At 42.3% G+C, this 8764-nt stretch overlaps 1 pseudogene; it reads right to left on the reverse strand.

Annotated features, from left to right (window-relative positions):
* Positions 1-543: 543 nt before the first annotated feature.
* Positions 544-2133, reverse strand: LOC124958278 (elongation factor 1-alpha 1-like; annotated as a pseudogene).
* Positions 2134-8764: the final 6631 nt, after the last annotated feature.

Consider the following 8764-nt stretch of genomic DNA (forward strand, 5'->3'; position numbering starts at 1 on the left):
GCAACAGCCTTTGCTATTACGGATTTGGCCCTCTAAATTACAAAGTTATTTCCCTACCCTCACCAAGTGTCATAATCAATACAGCCCTCTCAGATATCTACTAGGTTCTTGAGACAAGTTCCCTTCCAGTTTTCCTTCCAAACTAAAATTCCCAACCAGAAAACAATTATACTCATGGAGTTAACAGATTCTCAACACCAGAAACAGGTTGAGGAACTCTTGCCTAACATTTGTATAGGAGTTCACGTTGACCAAAAGAAGACACAGGTTTCTCATTAAACTTTTGTTTTAATGGGTCTCAAAATTCTGTGACAGATATTTGGTCAAGATGTTTCCATTAAAAAGTACTGATTTTAAAAACAAATAACTTAAAACTGCCACACACACAAATCATTCTCCTTTCTGTCTGAATATTTTACAATGCATTGTTATCACTAACCAATCATTTACTATTAAACTTAAATGGCCAATTGAGACAAACAGTTCTGAGACAGTTCTTCCACCACTGTTTAAGACTGAGGTGGCAGGTGTTAGGGGTAATATTCATTTAGCCTTCTGAGCTTTCTGGGCAGACCTGGTGACCTTGCCAGCTCCAGCAGCCTTCTTTTTTTTTGCAGTACTGGGGATCGAACTCAGGGCCTTGTGTTTGCAAGGCAAGCACTCTACCAGCTGAGCTATCTCCCCAGCCCTCCAGCAGCCTTTTTGTCCACTGCTTTAATAACACCCAGCACAACTGTCTGCCTCATATCACAAACAGCAAAACAACCCAGAGAAGGAGAGTCAGAGAAGTTCTCAGCACACATGGGCTTTCCTGGACCATGTCAACGATGGCAGCATCACCAGACTTCAAGAATTTAGGACCATCTTCCAGCTTCTTACCAGAATGTCAATCAATCTTTTCTTTCAGCTCAGCAAACTTGCAAGCAATGTGAGCTGTGTGACAGTCCAGTACAGGGGTATAACCAGCACTGATTTGGCCTGGATGGTTCCGGATAATCACCTGAGCAGTGAAAACTGCTGCTTCCATTGGTGGGTCATTTTTGCTGTCACCAGCAACATTGTCACGACAAACATCTTTGACAGACAGGTTCTTGACCTTGAAGCCCACATTGTCTCCAGGAAGAGCTTCACTCAGAACTTCATGGTGCATTTCAACAAACTTTACTTCAGATGTGACGTTGACTGGAGCAAAGGTGACCACCATGCCAGGCTTGAGAACTCCAGTCTCCACTCGGCCCACAGGGATAGTATCAATACCACCAATTTTGTAGACATCCTGGAGGAGCAGACCCAAAGACTTGGCAGTTGGGCGAGTTGGTGGCAGGATGCAATCTAAAGCTTCAAGCAGTGTGGTTCCTCTGGCACTGCCATCTTTACGGGTGACTGTCCATCCCTTGAACCACGGCATATTAGCACTTGGCTCCAACATGTTGTCACCTATTCCAACCAGAAATTGGCACAAATGCTAGTGTGTCAGGGTTGTAGTCAGGTTTCTTAATGTAGGTACTGACTTCCTTAACGTTATTCTCGTATCTCTTCTGACTGTAGGGTGGCTCAATGGAATCCATTTTGTTAACACCAACAGTGAGTTGTTTCACACCCAGTGTGTAAGCCAGAAGAGTGTGCTCATGGATCTGCCTGTTCTTGGATATACCAACTTCAAATTCACCAACACCAGCAGTGACAATCAGGACAGCACAGTCAGCCTGAGATGTGCCTGTAATCATGCTTTTTATAAAGTCTCTGTGTCCTGGGGCATCAATGATAGTCACATATTTTTTTTTGGGGGGGGTGCTGGGGATCGAATCCAGGGCTTTGTGCTTAAAGGCAAACACTCTACCGACTGAGCTATCTCCCCAGCCCCATGATAGTCACATAATACTTGCTGGTTTTGAATTTCCACGGGGAGATGTCAAAGGTGATGCCACACTCACACTCCACTTTCAGTTTATCCAAGACCCAGGTATACTTGAATGAGCCCTTTCCCATCTCAGCAGCTTCCTCCTCAAATTTTTCAATGGTTCTTTTGTCGATCCCACCACATTTGTAGATCAGATGGCCAGTAATGGTAGACTTGCCCTAATCTACATGTCCGATAATAATGATGTTGATATGAGTCTTTTCCTTTCCCATTTTGACTTTGATTTAGTGGTGGTTTTCATGACACCTGTGTTCTGGCAGCAAACCCATTGCAAAAAAGCCAAATCACTTTCAAAAGTTTAGGAATGATTGAGAATGAAATTAGGGCTTTAAAAATGAATTAACTTCCTTGTCAAAGAGAATAAGTGATAGTTTTAAATCTTTTGGCTTGATTCCCTGAAAATGTACAGTTAAATCTTTGGAAGTTGGACATATTGGTGTTGTGATGTAACTCTGTATGTACAATGATAACATCCTTACTCTAAAACTTCACAAAATAGTTATTATTCCCACTTTATAGATGTCAAGTTATGTGACTTATCTAATGATTTGCTCACTTTACCAGTAAGGGGTGAATCTAGAAGCAATTCTGAGGCACTTCATCTCCAAAGTCAATTGACTTAAACTTTTTTGCTTTGGCCATGCTTGGATCAAACCCAGGGGCCTTCTGCATGCTGAGCAAGTGCTCTACAAAGCACTACACCCCCAGTTCTGTCTTGCCACATTTTAAAGTATGAATATCAGTTTTGGTAGCCTGTTCAAAAATGAAAATGATAACAGTGATTTGTTTCTTCTAAAATGTAGGCCGAGTACATATGTATATGAAAAATATCAAACTATTTATCATCACCATTGAACAGTCTGCTTAAGAAATTGGGCATCCCCAAACTGTCTGCAGAATGCTAAAGTCTATAGGAGCTCTGTGGGGAAGAAAAATTTAATCTTGGTGGCATTTTTCCTTCTAAAATTCATTTAAAGTCATACATGTATAAAAAAAAATCCCTATATATATACTAATGTCTTAATTTTATGAAATAATCTACTTTTTAAGAAACTAACCACCCGTATCTGTTTTTTAACACTTCTTCAAGAAAAATTTGAAATATCCTAATTTCTTTTTATTCCTTATTAAGCTTATACTGTTGACTTAAATTTTGTGGTATTTTTGTTGTTGTTGTTTTGTATTTGTGGTACTCTAAATAGAACCCGGGGCCCTGCACATAAAGAACTAGAGATCTACCACTGAGCTACATCCCCAGTCCAGTTGAATGAATTTTTAAGTTAAAACTAGGGGCACATGCCAGGCACGGTGGTGCACACCTATAATCCCAGCGACTGGGGAGGCTGAGGCAGGAGGATTACAAGTTCAAAGCCCTCCTCAACAAATTAGTAAAGACCTCAGCAACTTACTGAGACCCTGTCTCAAAATAGAAAGTAAAAAGGGCTAGGGATGTGGTCCAGTGGTTAAGCAACCCTAGGTTCAATCCCCAGTTCCAAAACAATGTAAATTTAAATTTAAAAAATAGGGACACAGCATTATGACATAGGGTGAAGGGATATGAGCCATACAGGGAGGGCACCTCAGGGTTCTGACAGGCCTTACTCAACCTTTAATCCCTGGGGAGTGGAGCCACATTCAAAGAGACCTAGATGTAGACACCAAAGGAGTATCAAATACTCCACCTTTAAATTTTACACCAACTTGAGTAACAGCATTGATTTTTCTAAAATTTTCTTTTCACAGACTTCCAAGCACCAAGTATTTGTGGATTCCTTGGTAAAGTTAAACTCTCAGAACAGCAGACTCGAACTCCTTTGCAACCTGACCCCAATCTGCTTTTTCAGCTTCCTATATTGCATTTACTTTCCCACTCCACCCTTCCCCACTGTTATGGTTTGGACATGTGTGAGACAATGCGAGAACGTTCAGAGGTGAAATGACTGGACTGTGAGAGTTGTAACCTAATCAGTGAACCTAATCACTGATAGGGATTAACTGGGTGGTAACTGTAGGCAGGTAGGGTGTGACTGGAGAAGATGGGTCACTGGGGTCATACCTTTGGGGATTTTATTTTGTCCCTTTAGCACAGTTCTCTGGGCTTCTCCTGATTGCAATGCTGCATGCCCTCTGCCATGATGTTCTTCCTCACTTTGGCCCAGAGCAATGGAGCCAGCCATCTGTGGACTGACATCTGAAACTCTGAGCAGCAAATAACTTTTTTCTCCTCTAAAATTTTTCTTGTCAGGTCTTTTGGTGACATGGATGAAAAAATTGACTAAAATGTGTGCACAGGATGACTAGAGGCTCCTGAACTATGAAAGTACTTCATGTACACACTCCTCAACTTTAGCAAGTTCACCCATCTGTTATTTGAAATTCTATCACTCCTTTAAGGAACAGCTCAATTTAGAATTTTTACAATCATGTAAAAATTAGTCCTTTTTTTTTCTTCTTTTTTTCCCAGATCTCTCAAGCATTTTGTCTATTCTGAACAAAGGCTTTGGAACAAGATTAACTGAGTTCAAATCCTGGTTTCACAACTTATTAGCTGTGTGAGCTTCAGGCAATTAGCCTCTCCGGTCTCGGTTCTTCTACTGTAAAATAGGCATAATAATAATACCTATTTAATAAGAGTGTTGGGAATATTAAATAAATTACTACTGTCAAAGACAAATTACAAAAAATGTAAATATCTTGAAGCGATTTTATTTGTGATACTAGAATAGGAAACCACTTCATTCCATAAAGTAGAATACCTATTCCCATGAGCTGAGCAGAAGGTAGGTTTTTCATTTTTTTATATGTGTGTATATTTATTCTTTAGTTGTCAATGGACCTTTATTTTATTTACTTATTTATATGCAGTACTGAGAATTGAACCCTGGGCCTCACACATGCTAGGCAAATGTTCTACCCCTGAGCCACAACCCCAGCCCACAACAGGTAGGTTTTGTAGACAAAAAAGGGCTAAGGAAAGTAGAAACAAAAAACAAATTGGTCATTTCAAAATTACTTTTCTTGTAAGGAAGGGACAATGAGGTGAATAATAGAAAAATAACTGATTGGTCAATATCATGTTACTTTTTTTTCCCTAAGGATTAAGTCAGCGAGAACTTCATTATGTTTGAACCTGACCTTTTTGGGAAATTTTGATTTCTGAGAAGGTCAGATAACAACTTGGTTTCAGTTTGGTAAAGTGGATCTTTAGTATGAGTGATTCCAATTTGATTTTTTAAAATTGATACATAATACTTGTGCCTGTTTATAGGACATAGAATGATAATTGATATATGTAAACTAAGTCTTTGGAAGTCTAGTGCAAGAGCTTAGTCCAAAGCAATGGCCTCCTGTAATTTCTGTTTAATACATCACAGAAAGTACTTACAATAGTGCCTGGTGCAAAATTCATCCTATAAAATGATTGTTAAATCAGGTGTGGTGGAAGAAGCCTATTATCTTAGCTGTTTGGGAGGCTGAAGCAAGAAGATCCCAAATTCAAGGCCAGTGTGGGCAATTTAGCAAGACCCTGTATAAAATAAAAAAATAAAAAGGTTTGGGGATGTAGCTAATGGTAAAGTACCCCAGTGTTCAATCCCCAATACTGTTGGGGTGGGGAAGAGTTGTTGGAAGACTGGGAACGTAACTCAGTGGTTGAGTGCTCACTTAACATGCATGAGTGCTTGAATTCAATCCCTAGTACCACAAAGCTAAGTAAATAAATTGTAATACTGTTCTTTTCTAAGGATTCAGATAGGCATGACTGGACCTCTGAAGCTGCCTTCCAAAATCTAACTTTGGTCTGAACATTTTACTTTGCAGAAAGGATGTGGGGTGCCATAAAGTAGAACTTTAGTATAAGTGACTTCTTTTGACTTTTTAAAATTGATACATGTTTGTACAACCTTATGGGCTCTGAAGAAGTCAAAGGAAAAGTGAAAGTTTTGCTGGGCAATCAAGCACCATCCAAGAATAGGGCACATACCACACATATCCTTGGGCTGTGCTCCTTCAAGGAAACAAAGGACAGGAGAAAAAATAGGAAAGACAAGAGATTTTTCTAGCTACTGTTAAAATATGCCCCCAAGGCTTCATAAAAGCTAAAAAGAATTTCCCTCTCCCCAAAGAGGTAGCTGAATATCTTTCTGTCCCTACGACATGGAAAACCTAAGGAATTCACTAAAAAGTCATTTGAACTAATTAGTGAGGTTGCAAGCTACAAGATTGATATATAAAACTGAACTAGTTTCTATACATTAGCAACAAAATTTCTGAAAATTGAATTAAGAAATCAATTCCAGGCTGGGGAGATAGCTCAGCTGATAGAGTGCTTGCCTCGCAAGCACAAGGCCCTGAGTTCGATCCCCAGTATCGCAAAAAATAAAGAAAAAGAAATCAATTCCCAGTCTGGCACTGTGGTGCATGACTTGGAGGCTGAGGCAGAAGGATCCTAAGTTCAAAACCAGCCTCGGCAACTTAGAAAGGCACTTAAACTCAGCAAGGCCCCAGCTCAGTGGGGTCCCCCTGGGTTCAATCCCCAGTACCAAAAAAAAAAAAAAAAAAAAGAAAGAAAGAAAGAAAAAGAAATCAGTTCCCTTGCTCCCTTGCTTTGTTTTTGTTTTTTGAGATAGGATCTCCTTATGTTGCCCAGGTTGTCCTGAACTTGTGGGCTCCAGAGATTGATCCTCTTGCCTCAGCCTCCTGGGACAAAGGTATGTGCCAAAAAACAATTCCATTTACAATAACATCCAAATGAGGGCTGGGGTTGTGACTCAGTGCTACAGTGCTTGCCTACCATAGTGAGGCACTGGGTTTGATCCTCAGCACCGCATAAAAATAAAGGTATTAAAAAGAGTCAACTCCTGTTTTTATTAAAAAAAAATCCAAATGAATAAAATACTCAGATACACATTTAACAAGAGAAAGGTAAGACTTGTACATTGAATACAACAAAACATTGTTAAAATAAATTAAGGAAGATCATGAATTAAAAGACATAATGTTGATAAGATGGCAGTGCTGGGCTAGGGAGATAGCTCAGTTGGTAAAGTTAGATCCCCAGCACCGCAAAAAAAAAAAAAAAAAAAAGATGGCAGTGCTTCTCAAAATGATCTACAAATTCAATCCTGATCATATAAAATCCTAGGTGGCTTTATTTACTTCTTGCAGAAATTGGCAAGTTGAACCTAAAATTCTATGAAAATGTGAAGCACCCAAAAGAACTAAAACAATTTTTTAATAAAAAGAACAAACTTGGAGGACTTGACACTTATCAATTTCAAAACTTACAATAAAGGTACAGTAACCAAGACAGTGTGGTACTGGCGTAAGATAATAAAGATCAATGGAACAGAAATGAGAATCCAAAAATAAAACCTTACATTTATTGTCAATTGATTTTTGACAAGGATGCCAAGATAATTCAATGAATAAAGAAGTCTTTTCAACAAACAGTGCTGGGACAACTGAACATCCCTAATCAAAAGAATAAAATTAGACTCCTACTTTATGTTTCACAAACATTAATCAAAATGAATTATAGATTTGTGAAGTGGAGTTGCTCGGCGAGACGTCCCTCCCCCCGCTGGAGCGGTAAACTCGGACAACTGGGATCATCGTAGAGGAGGCGGCTCAGCATAGCGCTTGGACTTGGAGCAACCACTGGGGCTCTGGGCAGCTGCCTGAGGAGGAGCTGCGTGGTGAGCTGTTTAGACTCAGAGTAATCGCTTCTGAACACCGGGGGGCTGCCCGGAGGAAGAGGAGGAGCGCGGTGGGTCGCTTGGTCTAGGAGTGACTGCATCAGAGCCACAGGCGGTTGCCAGAGGAGGAGCTGCATCGCGAGCTGTTTGAACTCAGAACAACCGCTCCTGAACACCAGGGGGTTGCCCGGAGGAAGAGGAGAAGTGCGGCGGGTCGCTTGGTCTAGGAGTGTCTGCATCAGAGCCACAGGCGGTTGCCAGAGGAGGAGGCGAGTGGTGAGTTGATTGCACTCAAAGCGACCGCTCCTGAACACCGGTGGCCTGCCTGGAGGAGGAGCGCAGTGGGTCACTTGGTCTCGGAGCCACCACCCCTGAACACCCGGGGGGCTACCCTGAGGGGGAGGAGGAGGAACAGGGCAGGGTCACTTGGGTTTGGAGTGACTGCCTAGGGCTATGGGAGGTTGGCGGGAGGAGGAGACTCGAAGTGAGTTGCTTGGACTCTTAGTGACTGCGTCGGAAACCGGGTTGCTGTCCGGTGGAGGAGGTGTGTGGCGGGTCTCTGGGTATCGGAGCTATTGTACAGGGCTCCAGGTGGCGGCTCAGAGGAGGGGCCGCATAGCCAGGCGATTAGGTGCAGAGCAGGGTCCCAGGAGCTAGGTGGCTTCTTGCTGGAAGAGCCGCACAGAGACACGCCTAGGGGCGGAGCGAAGTTTCCAGGACTGCGGGCAGATTCTCTGAGGAGAGGCAGCCTAAGGAGACTCGCCTGCGGAGGGTGAGGCTCCCAGGCCCAGGAGGTAGGTCCGGGCCCCTGGGAACGTTGCAGAGGAAGACAGCCCAGCCCAGGCGGTAGTTGTAGATTGAGGGGAACCTCTAGGAGGGGAACTGACCAGCGAGACGTTCCCACCAAGTGAGTCTTCCCTACCGGGAGAGGTTTTCCCACAGGCACGGTTAAACCAGAGACACAGGCACAAATAGGCCTTGCCTCAGCCCACAGCCTAGTTCCCCATTGGATGACCATTGGTCAACAAGTGGAGACACCTCTGACCACTAGCAGGGAATATACGCCACCTGAGGGTCACCACCCTACAGAGGCAGCTTCTTCGTGGAGCTCCGCATTATCAACTTCCTCCAAGACTTCAGGCTACTG

This window comes from Sciurus carolinensis, chromosome 11 (genome assembly GCF_902686445.1).
Source record: "Sciurus carolinensis chromosome 11, mSciCar1.2, whole genome shotgun sequence".
Lineage (NCBI taxonomy): Eukaryota > Metazoa > Chordata > Mammalia > Rodentia > Sciuridae > Sciurus > Sciurus carolinensis.